The sequence below is a fragment of the Narcine bancroftii genome, chromosome 3 (assembly GCF_036971445.1).
Source record: "Narcine bancroftii isolate sNarBan1 chromosome 3, sNarBan1.hap1, whole genome shotgun sequence".
NCBI classification, from domain to species: domain Eukaryota; kingdom Metazoa; phylum Chordata; class Chondrichthyes; order Torpediniformes; family Narcinidae; genus Narcine; species Narcine bancroftii.
Genome location: NC_091471.1, coordinates 351,624,393 through 351,644,907, shown reverse-complemented (window position 1 = coordinate 351,644,907; position 20,515 = coordinate 351,624,393). Strand labels below are relative to the sequence as shown.

Below are 20,515 nucleotides of genomic sequence, written 5' to 3'. Positions count from 1 at the left end.
CATAAATCAACAAACATGGAGCAAAATCCCTGCTTGAAAAGATAGAGGCCATTTGACATTTCACCAAGCCCCGCATAGTGAAAGGGTTGCAAGAATTAACTTTTATCACTGATTCATACTGGCAGCGGTTTGCATCATGCATCCTCTTTTTGCCCTCATGGCAGGGAAGGGTAAAAATATTACCTGGGACAATGAGGCCTTGGAGGCATTTCATAAGGCCAAAGACGCACTGGACAACGCCACCCTTCTGGTACACCCTAGACCAGAGGCACAAACCATTCTCACAGTAGAAGCCTCAGCACTGTGATAGGGGGCATATTGGAGCAATTCATCGAAGGGGAATGGCAGCCCCTGGCCTTATTTAGCAGGCACCTCCAGCCACTCGAACTCAAATACAGCGCCTTTGACTGGGAGCTATTGGTGGTGTACCTGGCAGTCAGGTACTTCAGGTATTTTTTGGAAGACAGGCAATTCAGGCTCTTCACAGACTATAAATCATTAACCTTTGCCTTCTACAAAGTGTCTGACCCATGGTTGGTCAGGCAGCAGTGACACTTTTCATACATGTCTGAATTCATCACAGACATCCAATACTTCACGGGTAAGACAAATGTGGTGGCTGACGCACTGTCAAGCCCCCAATTGAGTCCATCCAGGCCCTATCCCAGGGAATGGACTATTCCACCCTAGTCAGGGCACAGCAGGAGGATCCTGAGATCCAGGCATACAGAACAGCAGTTTCCATTCTCAGGCTGGAGGATGTCATCGTCAGTCCTGGCAACCAGATGCTTCTCTGCAATGTTTCCACCAGCAAACCTCACCCCATAGTACCAGCAGTATGGAAGTGGCAGGTCTTTAATGTGGTTCACAACCTGGTACACACAGGTGGTGGGCGGTAGGTTAGTCTGGCATGGCCTTCAGAAACAGGTCAGTCAGTGGGCCAAGACCTGCACACTCTGCCAGTCATCCAAAGTACAGACCCATGTCAAGGCAACCCCCCACTCCCGACTTTCCACCCAGCACGACGTTTCAGGCAAATCCTGACATCATAGGGCCACTACTGGTCTCCCGTGGGGTAAGATATCTCCTCACTATGATTGACCACTCCACAAGGCGAATGGAAACTGTTCCACTGGCCACCACAACCTCCAAGACCTGCGCCAGGGCACTGATTAACCCCTAGGTGTCCAAGTTCAGAGTCCAGGATGTGACGAGCCCAGAGGACCCCAAAACCTAGCACCAAGACAAATGGTTATTTAAATTAAGTTACTTTTAATTTTCTTTAAACATAAAAACAGGATCAAACTTTAACTTATTACTGTTAACTTAACTTAATCCCCTTCTAATTCTAAGTGCACGTGCATGTAATGGGTGTATAACTTCAGAAAAGTTATTTAATTCACAATCCAATCTCACTTCTCACTCCTCCAAGTTCACTGGTATCAGGCAATTCTTATACCTTGCACAGAATTTAACATTTATGAATCTTCACCAGGCTTTAGTGCTTGAAAAGTAAATTATTACTGGTCAGGAAGGTTCTTGTTGATTTTCAGAGAGAGATTTGTTGCTCGTTGGACACACACACTTCAGTGTTTTGCTGAAGAAACTTTCCCCATCACAGTCTTCCAGATGATAACCTTTCTCCAGGTCACCATCAGAGTTCCTTTTGGTTTCTCTTATTTCAAGTGAAATATTATACAGCCAGCCATCTCCTCTTGTATAGACCACAAGGGTTCTCAACAGGCTGAACTTAGAACTCACAACCTGGCTTCAAAATGGGGTTTTCAAGCAAGCTTCCAAAACCCACTGCAGAAAACCAGCAGTCTCTCTCTCTCTTTCTCTCTCTCTTAGAGAAAAACCTGTTTGAATCTCTCTGCTTGCAAAACCACATGGCCTTCCCAAAACAGCCAAAACTTAAGTCCACAAAGTCTTAGAGATCTGTGAGTACATTTTCGTTTTGAGGAGGGCACACCAAACGCCTCTATAACAGCTATAAGAGGGGCCGTATAAAGTAATCAGACACAATAGATCGACATGTCCAGGATATTGGCGGTAAGAAAGAGATTTTCACTACCGACCACTCAAACCAGCACACCTGGACATTAGCCAACCTCTCTCCACTCAGCTCCCATGACACAGAGGTAGGCCATTGATGGCTGCAAACAGTGCTCCAATTGCCAGTTCTGGGTGGGGGTGGGTCATATAGTGGCCTGCTAGCCGGGTCGCAACCCAGCGCACACAATGGCCAATGAACACGGTGACACAATGGCCAACAACCTTCATCCCAGGTGACCACATGTACGGCAGGAAACAACGAGCAACGGGAATTCCACCTAATCAGAGATCAGTGGTGCCCTGACATCATTCCTGTTGTCAGCAGTGGGGGGAGAATATAAGCAGAGCTGCCAATGCAATAAATCAGTCTTTGACATTGTCTCCTCATGTGTGTGTCTTCTTTCCACGCTTTGCAGTAATGCGCACGCTAGAATATTGGTCTTCTGCATGACTTTATGTAATTCATTATAATTCAACCAATGGTTAAATTATCATGGTGCAAATCAAAACTTGGATGTGCTGTGAATTCCAAGTGAATGGTTATTCAATATTCCAGTAAAGTACTGGTCCTTAATGCAGATTGGATAATCTACATCTGCAGTCAGGGTCCTAGCAGTTCCACGTCCCCTGATTCCTATCAATTTTTTTTCTATTGTAACAGAATGGGTTAATAAAATGATGATAAAATATATATTAAAAGGGGTATGATTGTGAGGTTTAGTTGTTAGATCACATTTCACAAACAAACATCTCAAGTGGCATGCAGGAGTTGACTTCATGTCTTCAACAGGCTTTGCTGAGAAAATGGGAGAGTACTTGTGGAAGTTTTACAAGTAGATGTTAATGGTTCACCATGTTTGTACAGTGTCCAGATTCAAGAACTGAAAATATTTTGCTATTAAGACTGGTGCCAGGTTTAAATTGATGGTTGGAGGTTGCTGTTTTAAGTGCAGTCATATGGTTTTCCAAACAGAGAGAAAACATTCATTCTTTGGGAGAGAGAGACTGAAAAATTCGGCAGCATGGTGTTGAGGACTGCAAGTTTGCAGACCTGCTGCAAAACCCCATTTTCAAGATGGGGTTTGAGTTCTGAGTTCAGCTAGAAGCTGTTTCTCCTGAAATAGGGGAAAAATAAAAACTCTTTGTGGTAACCTGGAAGAAGAGGTTATCTTTTGTAAAAACCCAAGGGGCAAGATTCTTTAGCAAAACTCTTCAGTGACTGATTGAAGGAGATCAGTTTGCCTGTGTCCAATGAACAATAAGCATCTCTCTGAAACCAACAAAGACCTTTTTGAGCAGTAACAATTTAAGTTAAAGCACAAGAACCTGGTGAAGATAATAAATGTTTAATTCTGTGCAAAGTATGGCAGATTGCCTGATACCAGTGAACTTCGAGAAGTGAAAAGTGAATGACTGGACAGTGAAAAAGAACTTTCCTGAGCACATAAACATTACATACAGATGCATTTAGAATTAGAAGAGGGTGAAGTAAAGTTAATAGTAATAAGTTAAATATTGATCTTATTCTGTATTAAGGAAATAAAACCATTTCTGTTGAAGTCACCATTGCCTTGGTGAATTTCTGTTGCTGCTGGTATTTGAGTCTTTTGGGCTCATGACACATTTTAATCTTCCAGCCTTGTAATACTCTCCATTCATCCTTTGAGCTTTCCTAATTTAGATTTCTCCTTCTGTTCTGGTCACTGAATTAATAGGGTGGCCAATGGGCAAACAAAAAAGCAGCATAATTGGGTAATGTTATACTCTCTGAGGGTCAATGCCCCAACAACAATATCAATAAATTGGAGGAGAAAAAGATTGCAGCAAATTCAAAACAATAAACGGGATTTTTTTTTTCTTGGAATGGTGGAACCTGTGGCAAGTCCAGTATTTATTCTTTATCTCTAAATGCCCTTAAAAAGGCAATAGTGAGCCACCCTCTTGAACTGCCAATCCATTGGTGCTAGTGGGCCTTTAGTTGTCTGGTGGTTGAGGAGCCTGATTCTCGATTTAGCAGTGGGTGTCTTGATGAGAGCTGCTCAATAATAGATGCATCAACTAAAGGATATCTTTGTCCCACATGGATGTCCATGCATTTTTCATGTATGTACATATTATTTGGCTGGGTCCTCTAGGTGACCTAGTACCTCACCCATCATCAATCATCCATCACAAGACAAGAATCTGACAGGAGGCTGTGTATGTAATATTTTGTATGTGCCTTCAGGTCCATACAGTCTGAAAGGTTTGTGGTCAACTGCAGTGGCAAGGTGGGGCAGCACTAATGAGCATCTTTCTCAGCCCCCTTCACAGCCAATGGGACAGCAGCATTTTTCACCTGTTTTGCCACTGAGCACTTTTGACTTCATTCTGTAAATCTCGCCCTTAACCTTACTGCCATGGGGAGGGGAGGGGGAAACTACCATTTGTGCACAAGCTTCAAATAGCACCACTCTTGGGATCATTGAAACATATAAGCATTTCCACAGAATGACAATAGTCCCTCGAGAGGACCACAATAACAGCACCTATAATGTATCTGAATGGTTTGTTAGATTGTTTCAGAAAGCAGCCAAGAGTCAATGACATTCTCATGGAGCTGGAGTCATAAGCCCCTTTTATATTTGCCAGTGACGCCAGGAATCGAACGCCAATCAGCCTTTAAAGTGGCAAGTGTGAAAGCAAAATCTGCTCAATGCCAGCATCAGATGATGTCATTTTATGCCAGGGATTGCCAGCCTCAACCCCTAATACAATCCCCGGCATCTGCAGACTCCGGCATTGAGATTAGGCAAGTGTGAATCTGGCAATTACATTGCAGGCACTTTCTATTAAAGATAGAACAGACCAAACACCGGGGAAAAACCCTTGGAATTATGAAAGCGTTCAGTGTCCCAGTTAGGAGTGGTCTAGTGTGAAAGGCCAAACCCCCATTCCTATCCTGGGACACTGAAAAGCCGATTTACTGGGATGCAAGTGTGAAAGGGGCTATAGATATGGCAGTAGATTTCTTATTATGAAGAATATTAGCAAAACAGAAGTGTTTTACAATTATCTTGAAATTTCAGTCATCATTACAAGTGCTTTTTTAAAAATTTCCTGATTAGTTAATTGCCTGAATTTTCATTTCCACATTTATTGAAATGAATTTTGAAGATGCACCTGTGAATTGTTAAACTGCATTGATTTTTGAATTACTGACTTATGATAGATATTTAATTAGTAGTTTTACATGAATCCAGCAGCTCATGTGGTGTTCCTCTTGCAGTGTGATTATAGCAAGAGCAGCACTCAGTTACTGTCACACAACCCAAGAGCAGTCAACAGAAGCTCATCAACACCTTCAATTATTTGTCCACACATTAACCATTTGCAATGGAAAAACTGAATTATTGCCAAAAGTGTAGGTCACTTTGAACATTTTACATAATCTTCAATCTTCTGATTACCTTTAGGTTAAGGCCTCTTTTACAGGCATTATCAACTTGCAATTTATTGAATCCACTTACAATACTGACTGCACTATCTCCTGAAGCTGAACTGAGATTAATTCTCTAGGAGCGAGACATCTCATCCATATACTAAAGATAGAAACACAGGACACTGTATAAACTGGAATATAAAGCTAAACGCAATTTGCTGGAGGAACTCAATGGGTTGAGTGCATCAATGGGAAAAAAATAATGGGTGACGTTTTGGGCTAGAGCTCTTCAGGATGAAGAATGCAGATAGAAGCCAATGGGAAGAGGGCAGGATGCACATGGGATTGATGGACCAAGGAGCAGTCAAACATGAGAGGCAGATTGGTAGATGCAGATAAAGGGAAAGAGAGAGAGAGAGAGAAACAAAATAAAGACAGGGGTGGAAGAAGAGTTGTGGTTGTGGCAAGGGTGTTTAGGCTGCCATTACTGGAATCTGATAAGAAGAGGTGTCAGTGGAATAAAGGGAGGGTGGTGGAGGGGGTGGAATGAGAGAGTGAAAGAATCCAGTGGTGAAATGAGGGTGGTAGGAGATGGAATCAAAGAGGGTATGAGAATGGGTGTGAGTGGGTGGGAAAGGGAACAAGACAAAAAAAATACACTTCTTCAATATACCTTGTCAAGTGTGAGTGGAGTGCCAGGCAATTCATGTGAAGAGCATCTCATTGCAGTCCTTTAGCATGAAGAAAACATTCTTCAGCCAGAGGGTGATGATCCTGTGGAATTTGTGCCACAAATGGTTGTGGAGGCCAAAGCATTGGGTACATTTAAAGTGGTTGATAGGTTTTTGATTAGTAAACATGTCAAAGGTTATAGGAAGAAAGTTGAAGAATGGGGTTGAGAAGAAAAATACATTAGCCATGATTTGAATGGTGGAGCAGATTTGAATGGAAAATAGGAGCAGAAGTAGGCCATTAAGCCCATTGAGCCTAACTTACCACTCTATACAATCCTCATTGATCTGCTGCATGGTTCAGCCATGCCAGTTGCCCAAAATCCGCAATTCCCTGATCTTTCAGAATTGTAGCTACTTCCTCTTTAAACACCCACAATGTTCTAACCTCCACAACCTTCTAAAGATTCAAAATATCCTTTGAGAAAAGGGCACTGAATCTCAGAAGCTGAATTTGATGCCCATCCGAATTGAATTGTTTACTGTCACAAGTACGAACAAGCAGTAAAAAGCTTTGTTTTGTGTCTATCCAGGTAACTCACACAGCAAGTAGTGCAATAATAAAAAATTAATAAAGAGCAGTATAGACAGTAATGTAACAATAATTCAAAGATTGCAGGGTATAGGGTTACAAAAACAAAGTGCTAGATACAGAGGAAGTACCATATAAACAGTAAAAAGGCATCATCTCTTATCGATGAGAAGTCCATTTAATATCAGATAATAGCAAAAAAGAAATTGCCCTAGAATCTGGAGATTTGTATTTTCAAGCTCATGTATCTTTCACCTGACTAAATGGGGAAGAAGAGAACATGATTGGGGAGGGATGGATCCTTTATTATGATGGCACCTTTCCCAAGGCAGCAGGGTGTATAGACTGAGTTGATGGAGAGGAAGCTGGTGTGTGATTGTCTCAGCTGCATCAGAACTCTGTAATTTTTTTTACCATTGTACTTTAGATACACTTCCATGAAATGGGAACTTTTGTTGTTCATGTTTTCTTAATCCATATCCTGAGGTCATGGTGCCTCCAGTCATCAGCCTCTCCAAAGTAAATTACTTTATCATATTGATGGAAAGATGTATGCTCAAGAGCATGACCTTGGCCTTCTAGTTTCCCTAATTTTCATCAATGGGGATGAGATTACCCGGCTCATATCCCTAGCTGTTGGGAAGCTTTTGTAATAGATTAGCACTATTAGTTAACAATTTTTATTGTATATTGCAAGTATCAGGATGGTAGAACAGGATAAAACCTCTCTTTCTTTGGCACTCTCTGTTTTTTTCTGCTCTAATTTCTACTGCAGACAAGCGATATGTTTTGCTCATAGGTTGGAGTGAGATTTGGAGCTGATTCTTATTTTTTCACAGTAGATTTGGACTTCTGGGGAATAACAGACTTTTTTTTCCTTCTTTTCATTGAGGTCTCCATTATAGCATTTGGGAAAGCTGCAGCACACTCCTTCCCAAGATGCATCTTTCTCTCAACAAGAGAAGCTGATGAGACTCAGTGGATCAGGCAGCATCTCTGGAGAGAAATGTTTGGTCAATTTTGATTGACTATTCCTTCCATAGATGCTGCCTGGCCTGCTGAATCCCTCCAGCTTCTCATTGTTCACTCAAGATTTGAGCATCTTCAGTCCTTGTGTTTCCCTTCTTCTGGATCTTTCATTGTTATTTCCCAGGTCAAATTTACCTCTTACACAAATGAAACTGAATGTTTCAGCCTTTGATGCGCATTTCTTTTAGAAGATGCGGAATTGTTTTATCTGTTGTCATTGACTTAGGATATTGGTTCACTGCTGTTGTGCCCAGCTAATAAACAGAGTGATTAAGATAAAGAATCATATTATTCTCAAAACAATGGGAACTGATGATTCACAGCACTGCTGTCTACTTCAATCCAATTGTTCAACCATAGAATTTGATTTTTAAATTTGAGAAGTCTAAATGTTCAAAAAAAGGGACTAATTATCCCAATTTCTTATTATATAATCCATCTGGCAAGCTGGGAGACATAGCTTTATACAGCAATGTTAGCATCTCATTTTCTTTTATTTCAGAATAATGAACACACATGGTAACAGCCTTCCAAAAATACCAACAAGGGTTTAAAATCACAATCCTCAGATAAAATGTCTGACTGCAATCACATCAAATTACACTGTTAAACACAAAGATATAATTCCAATGAGCAGAGGAACTATGCAGAACGAGACTACACCGAGTTAAAGCAATAATTTACAGACACTGAAAACTCAAAACAACAATAGAATGATATAAATGCTCAACAGATCAAGCACCATCTATGCCAAAAGAAAAGGGGTTGACATTTCCACCAGGATCCCTTAATTACAACAGGAAAAAAGATTGACTTGAAACATTGACTTTTTCTCTCTCCACTGATGCTGCTTGACTTGCTGAGCATGTCTCGTGTCTATTTTTGATTAAACAGTAGGCCCTTTTAGGTGGCCCAACCACCCTTCCCCCATACACGTGTAAAGCAGCAGATTGTCCTCCGTTGAGGCTAAATACCTACTTACCTGAATGTGCCCAGAGCGCCTCTGAGGTGCCAATGCCAACCCTCCTCGGGGAGGGATAATCGGCAGAGCCCAGCACTCCACTGATGCACCTGAATGTGCAGCCGCTGTAATCTTCTTAGGGGCAGGCTGATGACTCCATCAGCAAGTGACCCAACTCCCTGCTGCCTAACAGACCCCTGCCAAGCTATCTAATAGCCCCCCACCCTGCTACCTGACAGCCTCCCACCTCATCGTGGAGGGGAAGCCTGCAGGGGCTGCCGGGGCAAGGGAGGCTGGCAGGGGCCGCCAGGGCAGGGGATGTCTGTGGGGGCCACTGCGGCAAGGGAGGTCAGCAGGGGCCTCCGGGGCAGGGGAGGTCTGCAGGGCCCACCGCAGTAGGGGCGGTCAGCAGGGGACACCGGGGCAGGGGAGGTCAGTTGGGGCCGCCAGGCCAGGGGAGGTGTGCAGGGGCCACCAGGGCATGGGTGGTCTGTGGGGGCTGCAAGGGCAGGGGTGGCTGGCAGGGGATATCAGGGGTGGCCAGTGCAGACTGTGACAGCCTGGCTGGCCACTCCAGCTAGCCGCTCCAGCACCTCCCTGGCTGCTTCTGTCTTCAGGGCCACTCTCTGCAGCTCAAAATGTGGCATAGCAATGGTGGTCTTCCCTACCCATAATCCCCCATACAGCTTGAACTGTTCTGGGAAACACAGAGGGGTTCCACCTGTGTGGGAGATTATGGGTAGGGAAGACGACCATTACTATGCTCCATATTTCTGCAGCACCAGTCGCCCCGCCTCCATCAGATCCGGAGTGCTCTGCGAGGCGCATCTGGATATGAATGGACGCTGGAGCAGCTTTTTAGGGCTGCTGCCTGCAATCTGCTCCTGTCACCGGCATCAAGGTGGAGAGTTCACCTGAAATGGCTTAATGTTGTTTTAAGGCTGTACACAAATGTGAGAGTAATCTGGAATATGACATATGTCATACCAGTAAGAAAGTAACTAATGCAATCAACTCAAAGAAGTTAATTGTGAATTTTAGTGATATAATCGAGTAAGAGATTTAAATGACTTTTAACCTCAGTCATATGGTGATAATGAATTGAACTGAATTGTTTATTGTCATGTGTACTGAGGCACAGTGAAAAAGATGAAGCTTGATGGCAGTCTTGATGATGGGTTCAGACCTGAAACAATAACTTTATTTTCCCCACTAATGATGTTCAACCCACTGAGAACCTCCATCAGATTTTTTTTTGCTTGAGCTGTCTCTCGGAAATGCCGTCATGCCATCCTGAAAAACTGTTTTGCATTCTATTGAGTCAAGTCAACATATCCTTGATTAGAATATCGGTTAGCTTCCTGTCAGTAGCACCAGTTGGAATGTTATGCCTATTCCTGGAGGCCATTTGCTTCAGTTGTCCATGCAGAAAAATGAAGAGGTTAGAGTCAACCCATTGAGAAGTGGTGAAAGCAGAATTAGAGTGGTGGCAATTTTCTAAATGAAGTGATTCTCATCCATTGTGTTTCACTGATAGTCACTCACATTCACACCTGAAAGAGGTGGAAGCTCAGCTGTGAATGAACATAATGGGTGCAAGGAATAATTTACCAGAAAGAAAGATTATCATGTTTGATTCCTCCTTTGTGATGATAGTTCAAGCTAAGACATTAGTGGACACATTACAACTGCCTAGAGGTCAATTTAATCAAAAATACTGAGGATAAAATGAACTAGAATAACTAACTGCTTTTCTTTAGATGAGGAAAAGACCAGTTTGCCTGGGTTTTCCACACAGCTGAAACATTTGCAACCTTGTCCTCCAGAGGTCTCCACCATCACTCGAAACCAGTCTCAGCCCTGGCCTGGTAAAACAAGGGAAGAGAAAGTTACATATGCTGGAACCTTGAGCAAACAATGAGAAGCCAGAGGGACTCAACAGGTCAGACAGCATCCATGGAGAAAATGGTTAGTTAAATTTTTCAAGACTAGGATGGGAAGGGAAGTTATCACACAAATGAAAGTGAGTCAAAAAGCTAGTAAAGAACATGAATGGCACCAGATCCATACAGCTGAATATTTTTGGGACATGGTTGACTTCAATCAGTATTCCCCAGCCAGCAGATGGAGGCTATATGAAGGGATGGTAAAAGAGAGAACTGCATGCCATGGGCTCATGGACAAAACCTCTGGCCAGTCATGTCGACAGCTTGTGAGTGAGGCTGATGCACCCTTGGCCAGAATTGTTCACTGGACCCAGGCCCTGAACTCCTCCTTGGAAGCCAATCCTGCATAAGTTGAGTTGACTCTCAGAAGTGCCCTCTGTCATCTTACACTGCACAGAGGCATTTCCTGAATAGGCTGTTCCTGCACACTCACCAGTTCCTCATTCTCATCTTCTATCTGATAGTGAGAGGGGTCCTCAGTGCAGGTCTAGCCTCACAGCAATCTTTTCCTGCTACATTGGGGACTTGGGGTAGAGAATATTGAATAGAACAGTGCCATGTGGGTGGGTTCTGCAGCCTGGAAGAGTGTGTTGACTGCGAGTGTGAGAGGGTGCAAGTCTTCTTCCTTGGTCTTCTCTGGGGCCTGCCCAACTAAACCATTCACAAATCCAGCCAACAGACTGTCAAATGTTTCATCCACCCATGTTTTAGATGTCCCTGGAGAGGGAACAAACACTGTCTGGTGGCTCCCTAGAGGTCTTCCAGAATAATTGGTGCTGCAGGGTTGGTGTGCATCTTGGTCTAGATGTGCTTTGATCTAAAAATTACATAAATATCCTGATGAAAGTTATGTAAATATGAAAAGAAACCTCAAAAAAATATTCTAATCCCCTGGCTATGTTGCTGAAGATTTGTATTATTGGATTCTAATTAAGAGTCTGCTGAGGTATAAAATTAAAATCTGATTCAAACCCAACTTAACTGCCAACACAGCAGCATCCTGTTATTTGTTTGAGGATGAAAACAAGATCACAGGGCATACAGGTTATCCTCAACTAAGTGAAGTACTGAGCTGAGCCCATACGGTTGTGGAGACACATGAGATAGCAGAAAATGGAATAAAAAACAAATTCCCCCCTCCTCCCCATTCAAACGCTATTTGACCCACTAAATTCCTCTAGCTGTTGGTGTTTTGCTGCAAGTAGCTGTTTCTATCCTGACTTGTATTCTAATTTAATCCTGACCCAACTGAAACCTGACATATATTTAATCCCAGCTGAGGTTAGGGGCCAAGCTCTTATTCCACTGTAGGTCTAACAACTTCATGAGCAGAAATATAGAGGCTACACTGTAAGATGCAAACCACTAGTTAGCTACAGAAACAGGATGGCCAGATAACAGTTGCCAAGAAGTATTTATAAGAGCCTGCAGAATCCTGCAAAAAAGTTCTTATGGAGAGATGAGACCAGAAACATTAATGTTTTACTTCCACAGATGCTGCCTGATCATGAGCATCAATTCTCAGTCAAGGTTCCTCAATCATTAATCCTGAAACATGAACCTGATATAACCTCACATGTCAACTCCCAATTCCAAAGGAATTGATGAGCAATTATTTTCCAAAGAATCATTGAAATTTACTCCAGAAAAGAGTCAGTCTACCCAGAATCCCTCCAATCCAGGCATATGTGGCATCCTCTCTAGCTTAAACACATCATTCCTATAAACATCATAATCAGACTGCATGCACTCCATGCAGTATAACTAACATTTTGCACAATTGTAACATGATATTCCAACTCCTGTACTCAGCCAATGAAGGCAAGAATACCTTACTCCCCCTTCACAGGGTAGGCATTATGGGGGGGGGGGCATTCGTGGTCCATGTCCCCATCAAAATGAGTTATTGTGATGCCCCACCCACCTGCAGGCCAGATTCAGTGAGTGTAACTCACAGCAAATGGCAGTTTGTGCCACCCCATGGTTACCCTAATACCTCCCCCCGCCCCCCCCCCCCCATTAGATTAGTTCTGACGCCGTCTCTGCCTTTTCACCACTTTGTCCATGTGTTGCCACTATCAGGGAACTCTGTACTTGTAACCCCTGATCTGTCTGCTCAACAACACTCCCCAGGGCTTACAATTCCCTGTTTATGCCTTGGCCTGGTTTAACTTCCCAAGATGCATCATTTCATACATGCTTGATTTAAATTAAATCTCCTATTCCTCCACTCACTTTTCCAGTTGAAAAATACTGCCCCCACTGTTGTAACCTTAAAGAACCTTCTTTACTGTCCAGTATACCACCAATATTGATTAACATCTGTAAACTTACTTATCTTGTCGCCTACATTGTCACTCAAATATATGAAAAAATGATTGGAAGCAGACAGTATTGTGGATGACAGTATAGCAGCATTGTCTGGTTTTTCTGAGATTAACTCAGAGGTACAAGAATGAAGAAGTGTTCTAAAGGGAGGATGAGGCAACTGTGGCTGACAAGGGAGGATAAAGAGTATAAAAACAATATGGCAAAAATTAGTAGGAAGCAAAAGGATGGGGAAGCTTTTAGAAGCCAACAGAAGGCAACTAAAAAAGCATTAAGGAGAGAAAAAGATGAAATACAGAGGTAAGCTAGCCAGCAACATAAAAGAGAATGTGAAAATGTTCTTCAGATACATAAAGAGCAAAAGAGAGGTAAGGGTTGACACTGGACCACAGGAAAATGACACTGATGAGGGACAAAGAAATAGCCAATGAACTTAATTACTATTTTGCACCTGTCTTCACTGGGGAAGACATTAACCTTGGCCCAAACTTTTAAGAGTGTCAAGGAGCAGAAGTGTGTGTAGCTGGTATTACCAAGGAGAAAGATCTAAAGATGGATAAATCATATGGACCAGATGAACTACAAAGCAGAGTTTTGAAAGAGGATGCTGAAGAAATCGTGGAGGAATTGATAGTGATCTTTCAGCAACTTCTAGGAAGGAGAGAAGCAAAAGACAGGAAATTATAGGCCAGTTAGCCTGACTTTGGTGGTTGGTAAGATGTCAGAATCTATGTACAAGGATGAGGGGGGATGGTGGCGGCATTGGATCAGCGGGGTGGCAGTAGCGTGGGGGGAGGAGTGGGGTGGTGGCACCAGACCAGTGGGTGGGTGGCGGCAGCATTGGACCTTGAGGCTGGATAAATTAGGATTGTGGGCTGTAGGTTGCACACCCCTGGTCTAGGTCAAGAGGACACACTTCAGGTTAGAATGGCATCCACTTAGAACAGAGATGCCGAGAGTGGTAAATTTGTGGAGCCACTGGTGTTGTGGAGGCCAGGTCATTGGGTGTATTTAAGACAGAGATTGATAGTTCTTGATTAGCCAGGGTATCAAAGCTTATGGGGAGAAGGCCTGGGCAGTGGGGGTGAGTGAGAAAATAGATCAGCTCATGATTAAATGGTGGGCAGACTCAATGGGCTGAATAACCTGTTTCTGCTGTACATATTTTTTTCCTGAATTCAACCTGACCCAAACATCAGAAGAGCAATAAGAAACATGTTGGAAACACTCAGAAGGACAGGTGGCATCATTAAGTGAAAAAGAGTTTAAGACCTGAAATGTTAAATCTGTTTCTCTTTCCATACATGCTGCCTGATCATGTTTCCAACATTTTCTGTTTTATTTTAGATTTCCAGCAGCTAGGTTTCTTTTTCCATCAGAATCCAAAATCCTGTCTGGACTGTGCAAGCAATGACGGCCTTGGACACAATATGGTCCATATTAACATATATTCTCTTAATGCTTTTATTCACAAAATAAAATGCATCCAATATGGCACAAATGGGACTCAACTCAGAGGACTTATGACATTTATCAAAGTCAACCCAATCCAAATCTGGCACCTCGTCAGTTTCCATCAGGCTCAAATCAATTAGTCATGGTCTATTCTGGACCAAATAGTATCAATAATTATAAAACCACTAGATTACCATGAAAGTCAATTGCTTCAATAATGTCCTTGAAGAAACATTATCCTCACCTCCCACATCCTCAGGAAAGCAGCCAACATGTTAAAGGATACATGCTTCTTCAGTCACACTCTATTCTCCCTCTCCCTTCAGGCAGAAGACACACAAGCTTGAAAACATTAACCACTATATTCAAGGACAGTTTATCTTCTTCTGTTGAATGGTTCTGCCCTAGTATAAATGATGCTTGTAACACTTAGGTGTACTTTTCTCTTAAAACTTGGGTGGCATGGTTAGTGCAGCAGTTAGTGCAATGCTATTACAGCACCAGCGACCAGGACCTGGGTTCGAATCCTGCACTCTCTGTAAGGAGTTTTTACATTCTCCCCATGTCTGTGTGGGTTTCCTCCATGTGTTTCGGCTTCCTCCCATCATTCAAAACATACCAGGGTTGTAGGTTAATTGAGTGTAATTGGGTGGCATGGGCTTATGGGCCAAAAGGGTCTGTTACCATGCTGTATGTTTAAATTTAATTTAAACTATTTTCTGCACTTTTGACTTATGTGACCTTTTTCCCTGCACATTGTTTTATTGAAACACTCAGCTTTTATGTTTGCACCATCTGTTGTATGATATAGGGGTCGACTTGCTTGGATAGCTCACAAAAAAAGTTTTCCACTGATCTCAGTACACATGACAATTAACAATTCAATTCCATTTTGTTCTTACCAGATCTGAATCAGATCTACCAAGCCTATATCTGAATCCAGACCAAGGCACAACATGGTTGATTTTGAACTCTGAAATATCTCACCAAGTTGCTCAATTCAAGGACAATCGGGATGATCATTAACTGCCAGCTATGGCATACTTAAATAAAGCCACCATTTATTAATATCAATAGTTCCCAAGAAACTCATTTTGATGCTTCAACTTTCAAATCACAAACTAATGTTTTCAGGATTAGAGAGAAATAGAAAATAGTAAAATAAATTGAAAGGAAATATAATAATATATGTAAGGAGAGAGATAAAGGGAGCAAGAGAAAGAACCTGATTCTGTGCATCTCCCACACTCTAAAATTATTTGTTATGTTTCAGATGCTGATTTTTCTTTGCTACGTTTTGTTGTGCATCTTATCATGCTGCAGTAAATATCTCTCTGCTCCAAGCAACCTGAGAAAACATTATCCACAAATAACATGAGAATTCTTGTTTAGAAATAGTAGGCTCATTCGAGCTTTCATTTACAACAGTTTCTCTGGGACAAAGCCCAGCCCCAAGGCATCAGTGAAGACTTAGGATATTGCCAGGAAGATTGCACTAATTTTGCTAATCCATTTTACTTTGGTCCCTTAATGCACTAAACTGTACACTGCAGCAGCTTTCCTCTGTTATTTCAACAACTACTTTGATGCTGCCTCATGCACCAATGATAAACACACAACTTTATCCATCTTGCTGCCAATTTCCACCCCTACATAAATTCACTTGGTCCATCTCTAGCAACTCTCTCTCTCTTTCCTTGATCTCTGTATCCACCTCAGGCGACAAAATCTTGACAGACATCTTCTACAAACCCAACTCCCACATCTACCTCAACTACACCTCTTCACAATCTGCTCCCTCTAAGGATTCCATTCCCTTCTCTTAATTCCTCCGTCTCCATCGCATCTGCTCCCAGGATGAGGTCTTCTATGCCAGATTATCAGAGATGTCCTCCTTCTTCAAACAATGTGTTTTTTCCTCTACTGCCATCAACTTAGCCCTCACCTACATATCCTCCATTAAATGCACATCTGCCCTGGGCCCCCTCCGCCCCTACATTCAACAAGGACAGGATTCCCCTTATCTTCACCTATCACCCCACCAGCTTCCGTGTCCAACATATACTCATCTGCCATTTCCGCCACCTACAACGTGATCCCACAACTAGACACATATTCCCCTCACTGCCTTCTGCAGGGGCCACTCCCTCTGTGACTCCCTCGTCCACTCCTTCCTACCCTTGAAACTACCCATGAGCTCAGGAGATGCTCCACTTGTATCTATATCTCCTTCCTCACCACCATTTGGGTCCCCAAATAGTCCTTCCAAGTCAAGCAATATTTCACTTGTGAATCTGCAGGGGTTCATTTATTGCATTCGGTACTCCCATTGTGGTTGCCTCTACTTTGGAGAGACTGGATGCAGACTGGGAGATCACTTTGTTGAGCACCTCAGATCTGTGAATCTCCCAGTGACCACCCTTTTCAAATCCCTCTCCCATTCCCTTACTGACACACCTGTCCATGATCTCATGCACTAACAGACACAGGCCACTCACAAATTGGAGGAACAACACCTCATCTTCCATTTGGGCACCCTCCAACCAGATGGCATTAATATTGACTTCTCTCCCCCTTCTACTTCCCCCTGTTGCCTTTCCCTCAGCTGTCTCATTTTTCCCTCTACTAAAATCAATTCTCAACTCACCTCTTATCATATCCAATTGACATCCTTTACTAGTCTGGACTCCTCTTCCAGCCAGCCTTCAGACTCTTTATTCTTACACCTTCCTGTTCTTACTCGTTGAAGAAGGACTCAACCTGAAACATCAGTAATATATCTTTACCTCCTATGGATTCTGCAAGACCAACTGAGATCCTCCAGCATTTCTGAAGACTTTAATGCTTCATTCTTCTCCACATCCCTCTTTTCTTTTCATTTCCACTATTAGTGCTCCCATTTTCAGTTCATTCTCATTTGAATGGAACTGTCACTTTAAGAAAACAAATCAAGCTGCAAGTTTGGGAGACTGATTGAACTGTCAGACTAGGGCAGCATGTACTCAAATTGGATACTTCTGAAGAGAGAGGGAAACTCTGGAGGCACAGGTGCAGAGACTATGTGACCAGCGTGTTGAAGACACAGTGCACTGTTTGCTTAAGGGCCATTTTTAAGGAGACAGCACAGGATCAACAAACGGCTCTTGGGAGTAATGGTATGCTGAAGCGGCCTTGTGATAGACAATTTGTCTGATTTCTCTGTGTTATAGTGGAATGAGAATACCATTCCATGAACAAAAGGGAAAATCACTTTGAATGGCTGATCCATGAAAGGACTCTGGAAGCAGAAGAAATATTGCAGTTCGGCTGACCCACAAAAGGGTTCTGGAAACTTTGCGAGAATCACCCGCTTTATGTCCCCTAATCAAATAACAGGGAAGTTTTGATTGCCATTCATCTGAAAGGGACATTTGTCTGGAAGCCACTTGACAAGGATTTCATGAGTTTATAAACAGTCTGTCACCCTGGTCTCTCCCACCTAGTTCATGAACTTCTTTGCATCAATTCAACACTATGTCAACACTGAATTTCTGAGACTGAACTTTGAACTGCCTTTTGAGAATAGTGCCTGAGCTGTAGTGGCTTGGAGTATTCCACAAGCACATAGGTATATTCGCACATAGTTGGGGGAGGGGGTTAAGTAGATGTTTAGCTAAATTAGATAAGGTGTTAGATTATTGTTAATTAATAATTTTAAAAATTATTTTAAATAACACTGTCTGGGCTAATTTCTATCACTGCTGTCTTGTATGTACACAATTTTTTGAGAAATTATGTGAAAGTGACAATGTAAATATAAGTTGTTGGGGTCTAAATGGAGGTTATGGTTGATTCTTAAGCAAACAAGGAGAAGCTAGAAAGACACAACAGGTCAGACAGCATTCCTGGAGAAAAGTGGACAGTCAAACATCAGGTCAGGACTTATTTTCAACTTTTTTTTGATCTGGACAAAGATCCTTATCTGAAACATTGACTGTCCATTTCTCCTGTTTTTTTGAATTCATAAAAAATCAAATTGCTTTCTTTTTTGGAAAAAAATCCTCTTTGAGATTTCTGGTTTGAACATATAGGACTCTTTTAAAGCTTATATTAGGGGTCAAATTATTTCATTTATGGTTAATGTCAAAAAGAGAGCTAATTTGAAGAGAAATGAATTGTCCAATCAACTGAAGCGTATAGACCAACAGAATGCTGCAACTTTGAAGCCTGGGCTTTTTTAAACAAAAGGGTCAAACTAAAAACTAGATATGACTTACCTCTTACTTATCCTACTTATCTTACTTTTACAGAGTAACTCTCAATTTTATATTCATGGTGATAAACCAAGAAAGCTTCTAGCTAGTCAATTGAAAGGTTATTCTGCTGAGGATCTTATTTCAGAAATTTGTAAAAATAATGGGGGTATTACTACTGACCAGGTAGAGATAAAAAGAAGCCTTTTGACAATGTTATTGTAATCTTTATAAATCAGAATCTTCTAACAATTCAATTTTTATGGAGAAATTTTTGGATATGTTGACTCTTCCTTTCTCACTACTCCACCAATTTGGTCAATTTTCAGATTATAAATGAAATCTTCAGAAAAGCTAGTTTGTATTGAACTCTTCTGGGTCTCTGGATACCACCCTTCCTTTTAAAATAGCTAAAAATCAATTTAATTATTTAAAAGTTACTATTACTAAAAATTATAACAATTTGTTCAAAGAGAATTTTCTTCATTTACTGAATTATGTCAATAAGTCTTTAGCTCAGTGGTCTCCTCTTTTGATTTGGACGAATTAATGTTATCAATGAATATTTTACCTGTTTTTATACATTTTCCAAGCAGTTTTTGTTTGAAATTTTTTTTGATTCAATTATTTCTTCATATATTTGCAAAAATAAGAATCCTCAACTTAGTAAAGTGTTACTTCCAAACCTTAAAAAGAAAGGTGGTTTGGCCATACCTAATTTTAGATTACTTGGCAGCTAATATTAGATGTATTAATTTTTGGATTCATTATAAGAATAGATTGTACACTTCAAATTGGATTAATTTAGAAATTAATTCCACAAAAAAAATTCTCTTATTTTGATACTTGGAGCATCATTACCTTTTACAGCTTTCAAATTAACCGATAAATTTGTTGTTAAAAATTCTCTTATTTTGATACTTGGAGCATCATTACCTTTTACTGCTTTCAAATTAACCGATAAATTTGTTGTTAAACATACTTTGGTTTCAATTTATATTTTTTTTTGGGTGTCATAGATTTTTACTTGCTAGCCCTATATTACTTCTGTTTTTTCCACCTTCTGTGCAAGGTTCTGCTTTTCATGAATGGCTTAATTTGGGTGTCCAATCTTTTCAAGATTTATTTATTGATAATAATTTAGCTTCATTCAAACAGCTACCCAAGCATCATTTCTTTAAATACCTACAAATTAGGAGTTTTTTGAATTTTATATTGTTGAGACTTCCTCAGTACCTTGTTATAAATACAGTAGGGATGATCTATAATATTAAATCAAATCAAAAAATGTTGATATCAGTTATATATGATTTACTATTAAAGTCTAGGGATATTTTCCTAGATAAGGTTTTTTTTAAATTATGTGAGCAAGATCTTCAGCTTTCATTCTTGGGCACTACATGGGATTCTATCCTAAAATTGGTAAATTTTTCTTCTTTATGTGACCGTACATTGAGCCTACTTTTCTAAAATTCAATTAGCTAAATTTTATTTTAACATTTTTTTGAAATGTGACAGGTGTATGATGAAGAAGAAACTTTTTTACACATTTTGGTTTTGTTCCTTTCTTTCCACATTTTGGGAAGTTATCTTTCGTACCTTATCTTTAGTACTCAATGTGAATCTGATATCTAATCCTTTAATTGCTCTTTCTGGATCAATAAAGCAACTGATTCAAATTGAACTCTGTCTAAATCCCATGTAGTTTCTTTTGTTTCCCTTATTGCTAGACGATCATAATTGATGAAATGGAAAGATGCTGTCCCTCCTACTCATACTCAATGGCTATGTGATATGATGGCATATCAAACCAGAAAAAATCAGA

General features: G+C 41.1%; 1 long non-coding RNA gene across 1 annotated transcript in view; it reads right to left on the bottom strand.

The window, feature by feature from the left end:
• Window positions 1–8,256: 8,256 nt before the first annotated feature.
• LOC138759422 (uncharacterized) overlaps window positions 8,257–20,515 on the bottom strand; it is a 122,137-nt gene continuing 109,878 nt past the window's right edge. The window contains exons 3-4 of the long non-coding RNA XR_011354824.1: window positions 17,106–17,218; window positions 8,257–10,594 (exon numbers count right to left, since the gene is read on the bottom strand). This is a non-coding gene — a long non-coding RNA (uncharacterized lncRNA). The remainder of the gene's footprint in view (window positions 10,595–17,105; window positions 17,219–20,515) is intronic.